Source organism: Pinus tabuliformis, chromosome 6 (assembly GCF_031772625.1).
Source record: "Pinus tabuliformis cultivar Carrire ecotype Pingquan chromosome 6, CPIR1, whole genome shotgun sequence".
NCBI classification, from domain to species: domain Eukaryota; kingdom Viridiplantae; phylum Streptophyta; class Pinopsida; order Pinales; family Pinaceae; genus Pinus; species Pinus tabuliformis.
Genome location: NC_142292.1, coordinates 1,762,353,639 through 1,762,375,656, shown reverse-complemented (window position 1 = coordinate 1,762,375,656; position 22,018 = coordinate 1,762,353,639). Strand labels below are relative to the sequence as shown.

The 22,018-nt window shown below is 37.0% G+C and overlaps 1 protein-coding gene across 2 annotated transcripts in view; it reads right to left on the bottom strand.

Moving 5' to 3' along the window:
* Positions 1-22,018, bottom strand: part of LOC149265985 (dol-P-Man:Man(5)GlcNAc(2)-PP-Dol alpha-1,3-mannosyltransferase-like) — a 374,817-nt gene that overhangs the window by 169,985 nt on the left and 182,814 nt on the right. The window lies entirely within an intron of this gene.

The window sequence follows — 22,018 nt, the reverse complement described above, 5'->3', positions numbered from 1 at the left end:
TTATTAGTTAATAATTCATTATTTATGATTGTTATTATTTATATTTATTTACTTTCATTTTTATATATATTTTATTCATGACATTGTCTTCCTCTTCAAAAAGTTGTATCCTCAAAGCTTATTGCTTGACAAGGTGTGCCATTTGTTTCTTAATCTTTTCGTATCTTTCGGAGTTCTTCGAATTGTCATCTTTGTTGATACATGATGATAGGATCATCTGAGTGATAAACAAAATTGTCGCACTGAAAAGGGATCTACCCATCCAAAATCAATATTTTGTGGTATCTTTCGATCACTGGAAATTTATAATGAATTGCTATCACTGGACTGAATTGTGCAAACTTTAGTATTCTTCGGAACAGAAGTTTGTTGTTTATGTTCTGAGTGATACAAAGATGTAGATTGATTGAGTTGTCTACTCTTGTGATTTGGATGTCGATAAAGAGTTCTTTTGTTTTGAATTTTCCTTATTGAGTGTGTGGCAATTTCCTGATTTACATCAAATATTGATGTTGTTGAGTTGGTTACAGATATTTACTTAAAATTTTCATTGACTGGACTACAACGTCTGAGTGTGTTTTTTCTTCAACCGACTTGTCTTCTTCTTGAGTTTTGATATTCACTAGATCAGTATTCATTCCTTTCTCTTCAACTTGAATTTCTACATTTAAAGATTTTGCCGCTTCCTTCTCAATAAGGTGTTGTACCTTGTTTACCAACGACTTCTCTGTTGTTTTTGGGTAGCATCGGATGTGCTCTTGCTCCGAAATTTTGTGGAGGGGCTAGAAGTCATGACTCATGAGATCTCCAAGACCCAAAAATCGTTTGGAGAAATTCCACCCAGATGAGGAGTTATTGAAATAATTAATATTTTTAATGGTTTCCTAAGTCTAAACTTCGGAAAATAAAAATATTAATGGGTATTAATAAAGATATGGGTGAGAAGCTTCTAAGAGATGAGGATCAAGTCTGTTTTAATCTTAGCCGTTGATTAGAGACTTAATCTCGGTCGTTGATTCATCAACAGGAAAAATATAAGAGAAAACTTGAGAGTCATTTGGAGACACACCGGGCAAATACTCAATACCCCGAAGGAAATCGATTCTCAAGGAGGAATTCGATTTCAGAGGGAGAGTCGCAGGGTGAAGGAAGAGGAGGGCATCAGCAGCAGTTAATGACTGAAGAGGAGGTGACGCAGGGCATTCGAGAGACAGCACAGAGGCAAGAGCAGGGAGACAACACCATTGGAGACGCAATCTTCACGCAGGCTAGCGCAGAGTGACGCAAAAGTGACGCAAAGGTGGGTGAAGGGTCTCCAAGCTGTCAGAACTTCTCCAGAAGGAGGGGAAACTTTGTCTCAGGTGTTTTCTTTCAGAAGTGCCTCAGTTTTCTGTGGAATCATTCCTTGTAAAGTGATTGTTGCTAAAGATTAATAAAACCCTCATCTGCTACATCGGTTTTCCCACATCAGGTTTTTCCGGGGACAATTGTCCAAAAACAACTGTGTTGATGTGATTGATTCTTGTGCTTGCATATCACTGTTATTTTCTCTATGTAATTATGTGATAACTGCGGTAGAATTTATTTTAATGTTTAGTGAAGGGTTTCGTAAATAACTTATTGTGAGAAATAAGTAGGTGAAATAAATCAGTTAATGCAATAGAAATTCGTGTTAGAAATTTTCACGTGGTATCGGAGCAGAGATCGGGCAACGGGATAGAAGAATCTGCTATGAGTCAGGAGCATGATGCCGAGGCATCAACTCAGAGGTACTCACGCAGATCTCCAGAGAAAGAAGAGAGCACGAGGAACATCGATCACGATTATTCTATGTTAGCTTCTAGACTGGACGAAGAAGTCACTTGCCTAGCGAGTTCTACCTCCTTTGAGGTTTCGTATATAGATAGTGGAGCTTCCTGGCATATGACAGGAATACGAGAATGTTTTTCGAATTATCAGGAAGAAAGGATGAATTTTCAAATCACCATGGGAAATAAGGCAAAGTGTACCCCCGTAGGAAGAGGTATTGTAGTCTTTCAAACAGAAGCAGGGGATCGACTTCGAGCAACCAATGTGCTACATGTGCCAAGATTGGGGATGAACTTACTCTCTGTATCTCAGCTTCAAAACAAGGGCTATGACATTTCTTCATCAAGGAGAAAGTATATGTCAAACACCCGAGTTGGAAAAAGAAGGCCCAGATTGGAATCAGAAGTAACAGGTTGTATAGATTACAGCTAGAATCTCCAATGACACTGATAGGCAACAGTGGGGATAAAGATTTGAATGAACTATGGCACAGGAGGATGGGACACTTACACCATGGAGCTCTGAGAGTTCTCGCGAAAACAGTATCAGGAGTTCCAGAAATAAGTACAGAACAAGATGATGTATGCAGAGAATGTGCACTAGGCAAGTACGCCAAGGCAGCATCTTCCAGAAGCAACAATAGGCTAAGAGTTATCTGGTATTGATACACTCACATATCTACAGACCCATGTCCAGAAAAGCTCTTAGTGGTGTCGAATATTTCGTCACCTTCATTGATGATTGTTCCAGAAAGACTTGGATCTACTTTCTAAAAACCAAGGATGAAGTTTTTGGTCAATTCAAAGAGTTCAAGGCTCTAGTTGAGAATCTGACAAGAAAGAAGTTAAAGATATTGCGCTCAGACAATGGTGGAGAATACATCGACAAAGACTTCACTGAGTTTTACGCAAGGGAAGGCATCAGAAGAAAGTGGACAGCCCCTATAATTTGGAGCAAAATGGAGTAGCAGAAAGGAAGAACCAGACTATTGTTGAAGCAGCCAGGGCAATCTTGTATGATCAGGATATGCCCAAGTTTCCATGGGCAGAGGCATGCAACACAGCAGTGTATATCCAGAACGAGACTCCTCACAAGGCTTTAGGTAAGATTACTCTAGAGGGTGTATTTACCAATAAGAAGCCCAAGGTGAGTCATTTCAGGATATTTGGGAGTTTGGCATACTGCCATGTACTCGAAGAGAAGAGGAACAAATTTGATCAAACTGCGAAGAAAGGATATCTTGTAGGATATGGCGAGAATGCTAAGGCATATAGAGCCTATCTTCTAGGGAATAGGAAGATCGTAAATCGATGGGATGTAAAGTTCATGCATGACAGAGCCTTCAGAAAATCCCAAGAAATGCCTTCCGAAGAGCAGTCAAAGGATGATCCGTTGGTCCAGCCACTTCGACCAACAGAAACTACCACTAGTATTTCTCCTAAAGACAAAACTTCAAAGGAGGAGCCTCAGGGAGGGGAGGAGCAAATAGATATACCCACTACCAGAGGTAGAATGATCCAGGAACTTCAACAGGTACTTCGAGATGTAGAGAATTTTGTAGGGGCGCCTAGGAACAAGAAAAGGGAGCCTAGACAGCCAGATAGATACCAAGCCTTGGTAGCTCAGGTTGGAGAACCCTCCAATTCTCAGGCAGCCGTTCAGCATCAAGTATGGGTAGATGCTATGGTGGAGGAATACAGTTCTATAATGGTCAATGATGTTTCGAAAGTGGTACCTCAATGTCGGGTCACGTCAGTTGTAATGTCGAGGTGGCTCTACAAAGTCAAATACGTTGCAAATGGCAGTGTAGAAAAATACAAAGCCAAGTTTGTGGCTAAGGGGTTTGCTCAGAAGGAAGGGATAGACTACGAAGAAACCTTCACCCCAGTAGCTAGGTATACATCTATTAGATCTGCGATATCCCTTGTAGCTCAGATGGGGTGGGAGATTCACTACATGGATGTCAAGACAACGTTCTTGAACGGGGTGATAGAAGAAGAAGTATACATTGAACAACCAAAGGGTTTTGAGACACATGACAAGGAATCTCATGTATGCAGATTGAAGAAAGCTCTGTATGGGCTTAAACAGGCACCTAGAGCATGGTACGGTCGAATTGATGGCTACTTCCAAAAGATGGGATTCGTCAAGAGTGATGCGGATCCTAACCTCTACTATCCAGTTGTAGAGAATGAGCCTCTAATCCTGGTTTTATATGTGGATGATCTCTTTCTGACATGATTATCCAGGCTCATTAAAGATTGCAAGGAGAACCCAGCCACAGAATTCGACATGAAGGATTTGGGACCTATGTTGCGGGGGAGCGCTCCCCCCCCCCCTCGATCCCGCTCCCAATCCGCGCTCTGCGCGGGAGCAACTCGGGAGCGGGTCGGGAGCGCGCTCCTGAAATCGCTCCCGAAAAGGGAGCGATTTCGGGAGCGCGCTCCCTAAAAAAATTTCGCTCCCTGCGTTTTCGGGAGCGTTTTGCCTTTTTTGCAATTTTTTTTTTGTAATAATGTTCGAAATGCAATTTTTTTTGAAAGAAACAAACAATTTTTGAGTGGGGCAGCTTAATGATCAAGTCTAGGCCCTAGTATTGATATGCTATTCATGGTAATGTTAAATTCTTAAAGTAAAAGTGACATTTTCCTTAATCTTCATTTTCATCCTTTTACTTAAATTTTTAACATTACCATGAGATAACTCAGGATGTTTCAGAGTGGTTTCGGCCTCATTGGATTTCATATGGAGAAAGTAGAATTTTAGATTTCATTCAAAATCCAGCAGACTTATCAGTTTTTCAGGATTTCAAGATTGGGGATTGCAATGTTTCCATTGAATTTTGTCATGTATTAGGGTATGGAACTCGTATTTAATCAAGAGCACCAATCCCTCTATGTACCTTGATGTTAGTGACATTAGTTGTCGAACTCCTCTATCATGACCCTCCTAAAAATGTACACATCACTCAAACAAAATCTTGACTTGACATGCGATGCTTTTTCTATCTTATGTTAATGCTTAGAGGGTGATATTAATGACAAAGATCCCTGTACAGATACAGAGGTAATGACAAAATACCTCTGGATATTAATGCTTAGAGGGTGATCTTAATGACAAAGATCCTGATTTTCCAACAAGACTAAAAAATTAGACATTTCTCGTGGTGGCAAGAGGCCCAAGCATAAGAAATAGATAGTAGATTTACTTCTCTTTTCTAGTTTCTAGTAGCTTTTATAACTATTGACTCTTTCATATTTATTATGATATTTTTTTAAACAATATATGACAATTTAAGTTTGAAGTTGGCAATTATAACTCATTAGTAATGAATTATGAATATGATGCTTCATGAAAGTTGAAAGTTGTTTCATTTCATTTCATTTTATAACATTTCATTTCATGTTAGATATTATTTGTTGTAATGGTTACACTTAGCTTACAAGTACAACTTTGGTGATCAATGATGATAAATGTTATATATTGAATTTTGAAAGCTTGAAACTTTAAGATTGATGAATCATGAGACTCAATATGTTGTATGTTACTAACTTGTGGACGTGGTTGATGAAGATTATAACTTCTAGATGATTGTTGTTATATGGTTCAATCTATGTTTTTTTATGTTTTTTATATCTAATTCATTATTCTACATGTTTTTGTTGACATATATGTATCAAAATATATATATATATATATAAAACGCTCTGGGATTCGCTCCCAAACCGGGAGCTTCTGAAAATGTCGCTCCCGCTCCCAAGTAACATTGTTTGGGACAGATGCATTATTTCGTGGGGTTGGAAGTTTGGCAACAGAAGGGTGAAATCTTCCTTGGGCAAGGGAGATACACCACAGAGATTTTGAAAAGGTTTAGAACGCAGGACTGTAGACTTATGGCTACTCCAATGATTACCAACTGGAAGAAAATTGATGCATCCGAAGATAAAGAAATCGATCCCACCTTGTACAGGCAGCTCATAGGGTCCCTGATGTATCTGGTCAATACCAGGCTGGACATTTATTATGTTTTCAACACCCTCAGTCAATTCATGGTAGAACCAAAGAGGGGGCACTGGGCAGCAGCCAAGCATGTTCTCAAATATATACGAGGAAGATTCGAGCATGGACTAATGTGCATCCAAGGCTATGACATCAGGTTGAGTGGGTTCACTAACGCAGATTGGGCTAGAAGTTCAGTACATCAGAAAAGTACCATTGGGTACTGTTTCAGCATTGGATCAGGAATGACCTCCTGGTGTAGTAGGAAACAGAAATTCGTGGCTCTGAGCTCAGCTAAAGCTGAATATATGGCAGCTAGCACAGCTTCGTGCGAAGCCATATGGCTTAGGAAATTGCTTGTGAATCTATTCAGGAGAAAGATGGAAGCGACCAATATTTTGTGTGATAATCAGAGTTGCATCAAGCTCTTTGAGAATCCAGTCTTTCATGATCAGTCGAAGCACATTGATATCAGGTGTCACTTTGTCAGAGACTGTGTCCAATGAGGGGCAGTACAATTGAGGTACACCCCAACAAGAGAACAGGTGGCAGACATTGTCACCAAGGCCCTAAGCCGAACAAAGTTCATTTACTTTAGGGAGAAGATGGGAATGGTGAAGAATTTGTTTCGGTAGTAGAAGCAGATAGTATAAGCAGTTGCAGTGCAACAGTTAGCAGTGACAGTGCTATGGGCAGCATGATGCAGCATATTCAGAGGGAGTTGCGGTACAGATGTAGCAGTGACAGTTATAGTGTCATGGGCAGCAGTACAGGTCGCAGCAGCGTAGTGGATGAGGGGCAATAGACCAAGCATCAACAGCACAAAGGACCGATGTCATGGATTAGTGTGATGCTTTTGTTGGGAAGTATTGCTAAAGCACATTCCTCGCTAAGAGGGAGTGTTGATTTTGGGTAGCATCGGATGTGCTCTAGCTCCAAAATATTGTGGAGGGGCTAGAACTCATGAGATCTCCACGACCCAGAAATCATTTGGAGAAATTCATATTAATGGGTTCCTAAGTCTAAACTTAGGAAAATAAAAATATTAATGGGTATTAATAAAGATATGGGTGAGAAGCTTCTAAGAGATGAGGATCAAGTCTGTTTTAATCTTAGCCGTTGATTAGAGACTTAATCTCAGTCGTTGATTCATCAACAAGAAAAGTATAAGAGAAGACTTGAGAGTCATTTGGAGACACACCAGGCAAATACTCAGTACCCCGAGGGAAATCGATTCTCAAGGAGGAGTTCGATTTCAGAGGGAGAGTTGCATGGTGAAGGAAGAGGAGGGCATCAACAGCAGTCAGTGACTGAGGAGGAGGTGACGCAGGGCATTCGAGAGACAGCGCAGAGGGAAGAGCAGGGAGACAACACCATTGGAGATGCAGTCCTCACGCAGACTGACGCAGAAGTGGGTGAAGGGTCTCCAGGGTGTCAAAACTTCTCTAGGAGGAGAAACTTTGTCTCAGGTGTTTTCTTTCATAAGTGTCTCAGTTTTTCTGTGGAATCATTCCTTGTAAAGCGATTGTTGCTAAAGATTAATAAAACCCTCACCTATTGCACCGGTTTTCCCACATTGGGTTTTTCCGAGGACAATTGTCCAAAAACAACTACTTGATGTGATTGATTCTTGTGCTTGCATATCATTGTTATTTTCTCTATGTAATTATGTGATAACTACAGTAGAATTTATTTTAATGTTTACTGAAGGGTTTCATAAGTAACTTATTGTGAGATATAAGTAGGTGAAATAAATCAGTTAGTGCAATAGAATTTAGTGTTAGAAATTTTCACATTCTCGTCCTTCTTAAGCTTCTTAATTTGCGTTAGTAATTTTTCACTATGGTCTTTAAGTTGAAAAACTTCTTCATTTTTGTCAACGGTGATTTTGTCAATTTCTCCTTGCATATTTTGTAGTACTTTTTTACCTTCTTGAAAAATCACTTTTGAAATATCTTGGATGTCTTCTGGTGTTACTAAATTTGGCTTCAATGTAACATCTTGTAGTGTTATCTTTTTCTTTTTGTATGAAAAATGTCAGAAACTTCTTTTTAGTATTTAGGATGAAAGACCCTAGAGTTTCCATCCAGGGTGAAGCCAAAATATTGTCACCTTCATGACTCCATAAGGATCGAACTGAGAATTGCAATATAAATGTATAATCCCCAATGTTTAATTATAAATCGGCTATGTCATTTTGTTTTTTATCCCAATGGTCTAATTTTTCGATCACATTTGACTCGGGAACCACCAATTGGTTAGCAAGGTAAGGGTTTATATATTTTTTTCTTCAGTGGGAGAGATAGAAATAGTAAAATCTTTTCCTACAAGAATCCCCTTAGTTCTAAATAGAACGGGAGCATAAGTTAATGAAGTTTCTAGAAATCTTCCTTTCTTTTCCATTATAGATTTCATTTCTTTCTTGTCAATGGTTGAATCCATTTTGCATTTGTCAACAATTTCGTCAAATGATACTTTCATTAATAAGTTTATATATATCGTTCATAATGAGGAGTGGATGTATAGAGTGTGAGAGACCCACTTCTTCATTATGCCATCATTGTGTAATTCAATACTTGCTTCCTATATAAAATATAACTTATATATATATATTCTTTAAGGTAATATACTTTTTCAATTTTTTTTATTTTTAACTTCTTGAGATGTATAATCGTTTTGTCTTTTCGTATATAAGTAGCTTAAATACCTGCATTTGTTTCCTTTCAATATAAGCCATTTTTTTATTGTTATAATTAGAATAAAAAATATAATATTATATTTCCTTCTTTTTTTTACCTTTCAACATATAATTGAATTGTCTTGCTTGAAGCCCTTTTGTTAAGGAAAGATTAGAGAAATTAGCAATGACCAGATGTGATCTTACGAAAAGTCACGTGTTGATTGGTGATTGCGCCTTCCGGTGATAAAGCGGGTGAGTGTACGAACAACACAATGTACAAAAAATGACAGCAATAACATTACGTTTCTCACTTTCACATGTGCAACAATTGGTCAAAGGATTTTCGTAACTATGTAGACACTGTACGGAATAACAACAATTGTTGTTGTATGATTTTCGAAATGTACAGAGAGAGCAGCAGTAAGTGGTATGGACTCGTGGCGAAGTAACTAACGGCGGTGGCCAAACCGAGCAAGTGATAGCGTCGTCTAAGGTGTTGGCAGGTCATGCAACAGGGGTCAGTGGTGGCAAAGGACAAGGTGAGACAGCGGGGCAGGGAATACAGTCAATGTTGCAGCTGAGTTGATACAATGGCAGGTTGTTGTGGTTGGTGACGAATACTCAGTGGCGGAGCACAAGTGTGTCAAAGGCGTGGACAGTGGCAGTCGTCGGACGGCCGACGGTGGTGTTGATGTGTAGCAGTGGCGAGAAATTGCAGTAGTTGGTTGGGTACCTTTCCTCTTTTTTATTTGTTATATATATATATATATATATATATATATATATATATATATATATAGTTTTTACCCTTTTTCAATATAGTTCTTAATTTTTTCTTTTTTCTTTTTTCCTTTTTTTATGGCCAAAGGCAATGGAGAAACTCCAAATTTTGTGTAGAGAAATGCTTCAATTTCAACGACAACAAGGTTGACAAAGATTGACGACCAAAGATCAGATCAGAGAATCGAATAGCTATGATACCAATGTTATGACCAAAGTTCATAAATGCGGTAGAATACTTCAGAAAATCTAAAATATGTAAATATCCATTATAGGACAAATATATTTATATAATAATGTACAAAAGATATGAGATGATGAGGGTCCCATTTATATACCTAGGTATGTACCCATTCACGAATAGTCATGTCGTTAGAGACATGAATCTTCAATACTACTTATTAGTTAATAATTCATTATTTATGATTGTTATTATTTATATTTATTTATAGTATTTTATATATATTTTATTCATAACATATGAGAACTTTGTGATGCACGAAGACAGTTAATTACAATGGATGTTGTTGTGCAACAGTTACACTGTGTTGTATATTTGTTTGTGAATTGCTGGAATAATGATATGGTTTCAAGCACTTTAAAACTAATGCAAGGCAACAACATTAGAATCTTCCTTTCAAATTGTGCATGACTACAAGTGATGTGCAGCACTTTTATTTTATTGTTGAATGGTGAGAGATGTTCAATACAACTTGTAAATGACACATACTACATTGCAGCAAGTTTTTTTTGGTTCGATTGGTCTAAACAAATGGATTGCACTTTGAAGGAGATGAATGCAGAAAATTTTCTAGACAACCAAAATCTTGCAGAAACTGCTTTATGAGAGGAGATGATCGTTAAACAAAATACAAAGAACACCAGTTTTCTTGTGGGTATGTTACATAACATTTTTTCTGAACATGTTTTTGTGCATTTATGTTGCACTGCGATCATGTGACATATTGATTTTGCCTGAGTCATTACAACCCATGCAAAAAGTGTACTCTGGTGTCTTATTTCGCTGGTATTATCAGATGGATTATATCGAAGTTTTCATTCTCAGTTACCATATCCATCTCCATGTTGATCACATACCTCGAAGTGCACATAAAGGATGAAAATAATGCTATGCTCTAGGAAGAGGGCTAATGCAAACTGTTGAAAAGAATGTAGGTGTAAATCCAGTTCAACAATTGTTTTGGGATCCAAGATTCAGATGGATCTATGAATGCGATTAATGTTGTGTCAAAATGCATTAGACATGTAGATTCATTTCAGAATCTGGTATTGGAAAGATTATTAAATCTATACGCTAATTCGTATTGTTTTAGCCTTCAATTGATGGATCATTCATATTTTTTAGCATTGTTGTTGAAGTTATCTTGTTAAATATTGTTTGACTTGTTTAAATAATCGCAATTGTTGCAAAATATTTGGTGAACTATTTATTCATCTGATCACTCTTCTTGTCAAATTCCTTTTTTAAGCTGTCAAGATCAATGTTACCTAATGTGCCCCACTCCACACAACCTCCCCCCTACCCCACTCCACGCTCTATAATGTCACCTTTTGAGAACAGAAGAAAGGAGTGAATTAATTTGATTATTTAACATCATCGTAAAGATCATAGTGAGTAATTAAATTAAAAAGAGGATTATTAAGTGACTTTTGAATTAATTAAGAAATTAAAATTGTAAAGTCACTTTAATATTAAAAAGTGACCCATGGTATTCGACCCCATGGTATTTGGATAGGGGAGAGTCTATAAAAAGAAGAACGGAGTTCAAGGGGTATGATTGAGTAATGATATTTTGAGAATTATTCCAACAGCCACAGTAGCTTGTGGTGTGAGGGAAAAACCCTCAGTATTTCCTGGTTTTAGTGTTGATATATACACCTTAGCTAGTGGCGGTCCATTACAGTGGTTGTAAAGCCACCCTAACTGATCATTAGTTTTTACCTGTGTGGCCGAGTTTATTATTCAAAGAGGCCAAATTTTTAATAATCCCGGAGTGTTGAATTGATTTATTTAGAAGAGCCAGAACACATTGCCAATTTGCTAGAGGAGTTGAGTTGCAAAAACAAGGGAGCCAAAAGCCGAGAAATTCCATCTAATTCGTTTACCAGGTTTCTTCCACTAGATTTTGTAGATTTAAAATTTATTTTCTGAGATCATAAACCATAGAAGACAGTCAATGAACAGCAAGACACAGGAATTGGTCCAAGACTAGGGAAAACCCCACTATGGGGGAAAACCCTTTTTAAAATGTTCTTCTACTAGATCGTCTTCAAGTGTTCAACAGAGATACATAATCAGAGTACAAAACCCCTTTTACAAGTAACAGCAGTAACAACCCTTTTAAATATGACAGCTTCAAAATACCACCACAAACCTCCAAAGGCTTCAAAAACAAGAGCAGTAGACACAAGTGTGTGAACAAAGTGCACAAGTACGAGAGTTAAATAATGAGAGCAATATTCTCCAAATGCAAGATCAAAATGCTACTGAGGCGAGGGAAATATATCAGCAATCAAACTCTGGTGCGAATGCAATATCAAGAATAGAATATCTTTCGAGCAAGATCAATACAAGAGCAAAATACTTCTGGTGTGAGAGCAATACCAACTACAATAATACTTCTCTGGAGCGAGAGCATTAACAACAGCAAAGAACAAGAGCAAAAACCACGGGTGCGAGAGCTGAACAAGTGTTATCTGTCAATAGATCTGCCAAATAATAGATTTGTCAAACAATAGATCTGCTAGATAATAGATCTGCCAAACAATAGATCTGCCAGATAATAGATCTGCCAAACAATAGATCTGCCTAATGACAGAGCTGCCAAACAATAGATCTACCAATGATGATAAGAGATCTGCAAATCTGCAATAGATTTGTTACTGATAAGAGATCTGCAAATCTGCAATAGATTTGTTACTGATAAGAGATCTGCTACTGATAATAAGAGATATGTCGATGATGATAAGAGATTTGCAAATCTGTAACAGATCTACTACTGATAATAAGAGATCTGCTACTGATAATAAGAAATCTACCAATGATGATAACAGATCTGCAAATCTGCAATAGATTTGTTATTGATAATAAGAGATCTGCCAATGATGATAAGAGATCTGCAACTATGCAATAGACCTGCTACTACTAATAAGAGAGACAAATTACTGATGCGAGGGCTAGATCACCAATGCAAGAGCTAGATCACCAAAGCATGAGAGAGAGAACTCTATGTGTTGCAAATGAAGGCTTCTCTTCAATATACAGAAATCTTCGAGGCAAAAATCCCTTCCTCGAATTAAGTGTTTTAGAAGCTCCTAGAGTGATCCATTCGAATTAGAAGCTCCTAGAGTGATCCCTTTCACCCTTGAAGCAAATATTTTTGAAATAACTTTTGCTCTTATGAAAAATAATTTGCTCTTGAGAAATAATTTGCTTCAAGGGTGAAAGGGGTTAACCACATAAAGTGATTTCTAGGGAAATTTCTCCCTAGTTGCTCAAAAATTCAACATCTTCAAATTTCAATGTAATCTCCTCCTAGTATTTATTAATAGAAATAAGTTGGGGTTTGCAGTATTTTTCTAGGTTTTGTAATTGCAATATTTATTTAAGTGTTGGAAAATCATGTAGTACAAAGTATGGTGTTTTCTGGTAAATTTTCATAAAAAATTTCTTGCAAAAAATTTCTAGTAAATTTACCCAATAAATTAAAAAGGAATATTACAATGATATCATAGTTGGTCTTCCTGTCAACCTAAAGGGTTTATTTGAAAAATGCTTCTAAATCATCAAGAGAAACGATTCGCAAAAGTATTTCAAAAACGACGATTGCATCAAAAAAAATGAAGAATCTAAAAGGAATCACGCAAGAATAGAAAATATGACCAAAGCATGGGCATTATCAATGGCGGAGAAAAGAAAAAGAAGTGGCAAATCAGTAGAGATGAAGAAGCAGCTAAAGACCAGAACACAGAAATTGAAGTGAGCCCAAAAAATAAATAATGACTCGTATAAAAATATGGAAGAAGAATCTATCGAGAATGATATGCCTTGTGACAGAGTGGAGGTTTGTGGCTACAAAGGACAACATAGCAGTGATGGGAGCATTGTTTTAAATTTGCAGAAGCGCCATTAAAGGGGGAATGATGTTGAAGCAAAGGCATACAGCCTTCCTATTAGGATTGTCCCTTATGAACAACCTACCAAAGACACAGTTGAAGAAATTGCACCTGTTGAAGAGAAATATGGGGCAGATGGTAGCAAAGTTGGCCCAGCATTTTCAGCCACAAATTATTCAACATTGTTGTTGGTTGATAATTATACAGAAATTAAGAGCACAACTACTGTTTTTTTTATCTAGGTAAGGGTTTTTATCAAGAAATCTTACTGAAGAACAGTTTGACACTTGCTCATTTAATGAATCGAAACAGAGTTTAAAGGTTGCAGAGAGATGTTTCAATCTCTTTCCCTTGGTGATTTATGGTGAAACCCTCGACAGAGAACCTTGGTTCCTCCCAACATTGTATCAACCCAAAATTGTGAATCACAGGCCATATGGACCCCCGATCTACGATCCAAAAGAAGACAAATTCCTCTTAAATATAAAACATGAGATTGAGGCATGTGAAACCCAGAATAGTAACTGCCTAAGGTTTCTACCGGAGAATCTAAAGAAGAATGGAATTCTATTTGATCAAGTCACAAGTCTTGCAAAGAGACATAACTGCACACCTGCACAGCTAGCTTTGGCATTGTTGAGAAAGGAGCTAGAAACATGTCAAGGTGCTAAGAAGGTTCAAGCTCATACAATTGACCGATTTCAGGGTTCTGAAAATAAAACTGTTATGGTTTCCATAGTACGATCTAACAAGGACAAAGACATTGGATTTTTGGCCAAACAAAATAGACTGTGCATGTTTATTTCAAAAGCGAGAAGCGTACTCTATTTTTGTGGGAGTCTGACACTTTCACCACAAAACCACCACACTGAAAAACCCCTGTCAATTACTTCCAAGATCAAAATTGTTTGGGTGAACAAATATTTGATTTGTCTTTTACATTTTGTAGCTCTAAGGTGAATTCCTTACATCCTCAACAACGCAAAAGGCCCTGCAGAGATATTCTTGACTGCAACTGTAGTCCAATTTTTTTTTTGTTTATCCTGTGGTTTCTTATGCCATAGCCAGATCAAATAGTGTCACAGACACTTTCAATTATTTTTAGGATTTCAGTTCGCTTGGTGAAAATCTTTTTGAAGGATCGTGTTTAATGGATATATGCATTTCCATGGCTCTGGATGTTCTGGTTGTTTCAATTTATGGTGTTTCTTCGTGTGGTTAACAACGGATCAACTGCTTCATTGGAACCAACTTTTGTGGTTACCAGCAGATTAGGTGCTTCAGTGGAACCGACCACTGTCAAAGTCATCCCTATTCATTGTTTCCTTTCTCCAAGATTTGAAAGACTCATTGTCAAAAAGGTGGAATGGAAACCCAAGGAAGTCAAGGTTTCGTGTATTAATTAGATTGACCCCTTGGTTGGCCATGCGACTCTATACGAATTCAATCATCAGATTGGTAATGTCATTTTTTCCCTCAAACTCTCGGAGGATGTGACTTCTTGGAAGTGTATGGGAGAATGAGGATCAACAAGAAACGGCAGGATTTGAGATCATTGTTGTTGAATGTCATCAGCAAATTACGTCGGTTTTAGCTCCCTTTCAGCTAACTGGCCCTTTAGAGTTGTTGCACATACGGATGTAAATCATATGAGCCTCTCTGTGTTGCATGATATAGAAGTTGGCTCGCATGAAACTCTATGGCCAAAGTTCTCTACACCCTAAATTTTCACTTTCGGTGATACAATATGTGCGAGCAATGAAGAGATGCCAAAGGATTCAACGTCCTTACACATGATTATTGTAACATGATTGAGAACTATTCTAAAGCTATTTCAGACAAGACAATGGATTCACCACTGCAAGAAGTTATCATCAATAATCAAGACACAGGTGCATTGATGAATTTGGTACTTGAAAGTTATAATGTCCCAAGGAAATTTTTTCCCTTAGGGTTCTATTCTTACCTAGGGTTTTCCAAAGTTGTAATGTCCCAAGGAAATTTTTGCCCTTAGGGTTCTATTCTTACCTAGGGTTTTCCAACAAATCATAAAGAGCAATATATCATGCCAACGATGCACATTCATCCATAACAATAAGTATCCCTAATGGTGTAAAAGATATTCCACAGTCATGTAAGTTACTGTAAAATTAGAGCTAACTATCCAATTATATAACAAATAATTCACCGATAAATTCCACTGAGATATCAATATCTAATAGGTCAATATTCCAATTGTATCCTCCAATAACAATTTTCACTAGTACTATCTAACTTGTTTATAGTGACTAATTTCCACAATTTTCTATTGACCGTATTTTAAACTAGGTTTGGTCAGATATTGACCTGATTACTCCTACTCCTTGTAGCACTTCGTTGTCTTAGTATGTCGCAATCCTGGTTGTTACCTTGATCTTCCACAGGGAAATTAATGTTGGTTCAATGTCCACTCTTATTGCCCAGTGAGGTGATCAACAACCCAAATTTGTTATCATTGCCTGATACGTCCTTCGCCTCCAACCTGCTTCAGCTGCCAACGAAAATTATACCTCGACCATGTGCCCCTATGACCATGCGATTCGCATCCTCTTGACAGAAACCTCAAATGCCTCGTTGCTACCGAATCCACTTGTTGTGCCTTAGAACCCTTGATGTTTGCTTCAAGGGAATATGACAAGGTTTTTGAGTAGGGTTTTTCCACTAATCCGTCTACAGAAGATTATCCCTGGTGCCTATCAAATAAACCAGAGGAGCAATTTCCCTTTGAAAGATTATGCCAAATGAATAAGAAGAAGAAAAACGTTGACTAGGGTGGAATGTTTCAACACCGAAATCAAAGAGACTAGCTGGGGTGGGATCACTTCCACCGAAACTAGACAAAGGAAGAAGGGGTCTTGAAACCCTCATAGCCTCAGGTTCAAAGAAAATAGAAATAATCCAACCCAATTCAATAATGAGAAAATGATTCTAACTCTCTCTTATTTATATATTTCCTTGTGTGATTCTTATCCTTAAATTAATGTGAAGGGTTACAAGTGTAGCCCCCAATTTGAGCTTTTTGCCCCATCTACCCCAAAATTTACCTAAAAACATTGGATAATGGGCTTCCCCCTTTATTAACAATTATAGCCTATGGGGTTGGATAGGCTACTTCATCCTCCTTAGGGAAATTAATTAGAAAGGGACATTACAAAAGCCCTCCAAAATTGATCCCAATTGAGACCTGTGGCTCACTACCACAAACAGTTATCACCAGTAACCAATGTCTATGTGCATTGAATTTAGAGGGCCTTTAGCTTGAGATATCGAAACCAACAACAGTCGATCAAGCCTCAAGCAAGGATTCAAAGATCTCTCTCTTTCAAGTTATGAAAATTGTATCTAACAAGCAGGGATTGAGCTTTGTAGGGAAAGTTCATCTTCCAGAAGAGAAAATTCTTTGTATCTGTTATCAAATTGTACCTAATTCTGCAAAAAACCAATGCCCTAATATCATAATTAGTTTCAGCTCCTTGGATCAACTATCCTTGCTGACAATCGGCTTCTATGGGGATAGAGGAACAATATTGAAGGATATGGATGTTGTAGATCATTCCATTCATACGCAAATGGAGAAAAATGAATTTCAATCAGGTGCTAAATTTTTGTAGCTATAGTTGGTCTTCATAATTATTACTTTTGTCCTTAATGTATTTATGAAGCCTGTTCTTCATGCTAGGATCAAAAGAAAAATAATGTAAAGCATTTTCTTCATGCTCTTTTCAAAGGAAGAAAAATTGAATTTTAAATTTAGCATTTTTGGCTCCAAAAGAAGTCAAGTCGACCTCCTCCTAGTCAAGTTGGCTCCCTCAAGTGACCAAGTTGGCCCCAACCTAAGAGGCGCCCATTCGGCCCAGCGAGAGACTATAAATATGAGGCATTCGACTTCTCTTCTAGGCAGCAATTCAGATCTATTGGCCTATTCTGAGGCACCAAAGAGCATCATCTGAGGTAGCGAAGAAGATCAATCTGAGGCAAGAAGAAGAGCCTAGTCTGAGGCACAACAGAGAGCCTAATTTGAGGTTGAAGGGAATGTTATCTGAGGCACGATTTTTTGTTGAAAAGGGAGGACGTATCTCTGGTAATGAAGCCGAGTTGCAGATCAAAGTCTTGGGCGCACGATCGAATTGTTCTAAGGTATGACAAATTGTAGAACTGAAATCCATGGATGAAGAAGCAAATCGAAACTCTGATCAAGCCTGAATTGACTAGGAGGGAGTTTGGTCTAGGTTTGACCTAGCTATGTTGTTGGTCTGTTTAACCTTTGTATTTCACTAATATATCTCTGTTGAACTTGATGATTTCTCTAAGGAAAAGGTTCTTAGGATTTTCCCCCATGTGGGTTTTCCCAGGGTAAATTATTGTGTTCTTTGTTTGACTATCTCTTCATGATCCTACTGTTGTATACTTAGTGTCGTTGATGTTTGTTGTGTAATTGCTTGATGATAAATAAGAATATGAAAAAGGAATTAAATCATCTAAAGTAATTATTTGTTTAGAAGACATATTGAAAAATCTATGAAAATTCCTAGATCTAACAATCTCAGGAATCCTATAGCAACCAGTTGAATCTACTTCACCTAGATTGTAAATTATGTTACAAACTTATTTCAGATTTCTTACTGAAACATTGAAGTAAACTACTAAAGTTGTTGGAAATACTGAGAGGGGGGGTGAATCAGTATTCCTTAGCAATTAGCACTTTTTAAATCCTTCAGAACATTAGTGCGTTTAACTATAGAGAAATGAAAAATGTTAATACCACAAAAGTTCTCTTAAGAGTTTATCCTTAACACACAAAAGAACACCAAGAAGGAACTATAGATTAATAATTTAATTAGTCCCTAAGAGAAAATCTTCGATGTGCTAAGTTTTATGAAGCAAGACTAATGCAGTAAATGATCAATTAAGATTTATTTTTTTTTAATGTGACCAAAACAAATCAAAAGGATTTAATAACTTTTTAAACTTTTTAAATGAGTCAAAGGCCACATAAAAAATTTAAAATCTTTTAATGTGAAAAAATAATTTCGATTTAATTTTTAGTCACCTAAAATGAAGCTTTTTAAGTTTTTTAAATGTTTAGAATTTTTTTAGAATTTTTAAAATTTTTAGATTTTTATATTTTTTTAAAATTTGAATAAAAATTAAAATCAAAATCATAAAAAAAAAATGAAAATTGAAAAATGTAAAAAAAGAACAGAAGTAAATTCAAAATATAAAGAAAAATCGAAAAACCATAAACGAAAAAAATCGAATTTCAAAACTTTTATTTGTTTGTTTATGTTTCAGATTTAAAAAAGGAAACTCAAAATAAATCAAAACCAAAGGCAAATCATAAAATGAAACTACCCTAAACCTAAACCTACGAATACACAAACGATGAAAAAGAAAACGCAAAGTGAAATCACAGTGTTTGCTTCCAGGTCCGATGGCGGGACTCGGGAGGAAAGAGCTCGATCTAGAGGAGCGGAGCTGTTTAGGTTTGTTGGTGATGCAGGTCCGACGGCTACGACAAGGAGAGGAACAGGGACGATGGCAGCAAGGAGATTCGAAGAGCAAGTTAGAGGACTGCAGATAGGGACGATGGCGGCAAGGAGATTCGAAGAGCCACGTGGGAATACATCAAGGGCTTGCAGGGTTTAGGCAGTGAGAAGAACGAACAGAGGGAAGAAAGGATGCGGAAAGGAAGCTTGCAGGTTGAGGTAAATGGATGGAGTTGTAGTAATGGTTTGGCGGGGTTCAAAAGGAGGAAAACGCAGGATTAGAACCGCAGCAAGAAGGAGGAGGGCTTTGCAGGATCGAGGAAGGAGTGTGAGGACAACGGAAGAGAAAAATGCAGGAAGATGGCTGATCAGGCAGCGTCTGAGATGGAGATAAGGAAACACAAAAAATGTAGGCAATGGAAAAAAAATCAAAATCTTTGCAGCAAAAATGAAAAACAAAAACCCCAGGCAGCAGCCAAAATGAAAAACAAAAACCCCAGGCAGCAGCCAAAATGGAAAATGGTGGCCCAATAAAACACAGAAATTTTTTATTAAGTTGATATGTTCTGCTTCAGATTTATTAATGAAACCCCTGTAAAATTGTTTCGAGATTTAAAAAATTCAAAACCCTTGGACTGCAAAAGAATGGATAATATTCCTGCAAAAATGATTTTGAAGTCAAAGCTTACCCTCCAGGGCCTATATCTGGCTCAAATCAAACTTCACGCTCAAATCTGCAACCTGTACCTGAAAACAAAACACTCAGAACCCAGATATACAAAAATAAATAAAACCCAAGTCAAAAACCCAAAAATTTTACAGATCTATGCATAGGAATGGCAGATCTATCAGATCTGAGGAGTGTGAGTCCAACTCCGCTCCCAGATCTGATAATCTAAGGCTCTAAATAGCCAGATTCATCAATTTCACATATAAAAAATTAAATTTTTTAAATTTTAAAAAAGGTGCTTAACTCAAAACCCTTCATGCATCACCAATAAATATCTTATGATAAGCCCGGGATCAAATCAAGCTGGGCTCTTCAGAAAACACAGATCGGGAGTTGGCTCGTCTAACTGAAAACTTCCCCTAACACCCGAGAATCAAAAAATCAAGACTTTCCCACAAAACTCAATTCAGCAATCAAAATAGAGCGAGAAAACAATAATAAAATTCAGATAAATAGAGATACCTACTATTATATTCAAAACTTAAATTATCATTTAAACCCTAGCGACTGAGCAAGATACTTGTACTCAAATCACTCTTCAGAAGCCATTATCAATCGCTAAAAAAAAATTATGCATGAAAAACAACACATCTTACAGTCTTTCCATGAAGAGTAACATCGGCGAAGATTAACCCCAAAGTCTTTCTTTACTATTCAAAAAAGATTACACAAGAGCTTTTCTCTTAGCACACGACTCAAAAATCAATGGATCAACTGACAAATGACCTCCTATTTAAAAATAAATCTTCCAACAGCTAGTTCGAGTGATCCTTGTCAAAGCAATCTCAACCGTTGATAAGGATTAAAATTTCTTTTAATCTCATCCGTCGAAATATTAAATTCTTGAGTAAATTTGAATTTTTCAATTAAATGCATTTTAATTAACTCAAAAATAAAAAATTTGAGTTAATTTCCTCAAAAATTTGACTTTGACTTAATCCCTAGGGACTAAAGGCTTAAAATTTAGCAAAATAATTAATTTACTTTAGTCCTGGGACCTTTTAAATTTTGATTTTTAAGGACCGACGAATTTTGCCTTTGGAGAATTCAAATGTACCTAGGACATAGAATTAATTAAATTTCTGGCTTAGGATTTTAATTAATTTTTTGCCAGAAAATTCAATTAATTAACCTATGAGGAGATAAATTATTTTTCCAACCCTCAAAGCACTTTACATCATAATTTTCATATCTTTTACATCATAAGAGGGAAAACTCATCTGTAATAGACCCTCACAAACTACCCATTTCTACGACATATATAATCCAGCAGACCAAGCAATTTGTAATAAAATAACCTAACCAAATAGTTAGGATTATTCCCAAATCACTTTTACATAGATACGATCTATAACACTAGGACTTGCCTAAGATCCTAATGACAAAATCCATTCCGGCTTTGGGGTGAGACTGAAGGAAAACTCTACTGACCATTCGAGAATGGATCGGTGAGACAAAAAACCTCCCAGAATGTAGATCGTCACCAGAAAAATAGGTTTACCTAGGCCATTACATACATGACACGGTTTTGCTGAGATTATTTACATCATATACATGCAGAATGGGTTTACATTATAACATGATAATCAGGCTGATGATGATAGTGGGACGGCACAAACACATCGATCAAGTATTATCTCTTTTGCGAAAAAAGAGAGTGTACTGCTATGGGTCGTTGACACGTAGTGGTCAACATCTGGCTCTACTTGGGGACATGTTGCTACACCATAAGAATATAAGGATCCAGAATCTACATCCACGCAACACACAATATAACATAAGTAGCGTCCATTCAAAAATCATCATATAACATTAAGCACAAGAAAGATATAAGCTCTTCATTTATTAACTATCTAGTAACATGAAAAGTAAATCTAATCCTAAAACAGAAATGAAATGTTGAAATGACAAGGTGTAGGGTTAGAAATACAATACAAAGGATGCCCCATGGCATCAGATGTCATCTTTGAAGAATAGCTTGAGCATTTGGCCATTTGCAGGTAAGTCAAGTGGTTTGCCATCGAATCTGCTCAAGTGGAATGAATTTGGCCTAGCAATGTCTCAGATAATGTATGGTCCCAGCCACAAACTGTCAAATTTCTTATGTTTTCCTGGTTTTTCATTCTTGCAATCCCAAAGGAGTACCATATCTCCAACCTGCAAAGATCTAGATCGAGATGATTTATCAAAGCTTTTCTTAATGTTAGATTGACTTTTACACATATTATCAAAAGTTGTCCTACGAATTTCATCCAACTCCACAATTTGATCAATTCTATTTTGAAGAACATCTTTATTAGTAGAAAAATGTTGAAGGAGTTGATAAGCTAGCAATTTAAGGTGCACAGGTAAAGTTAC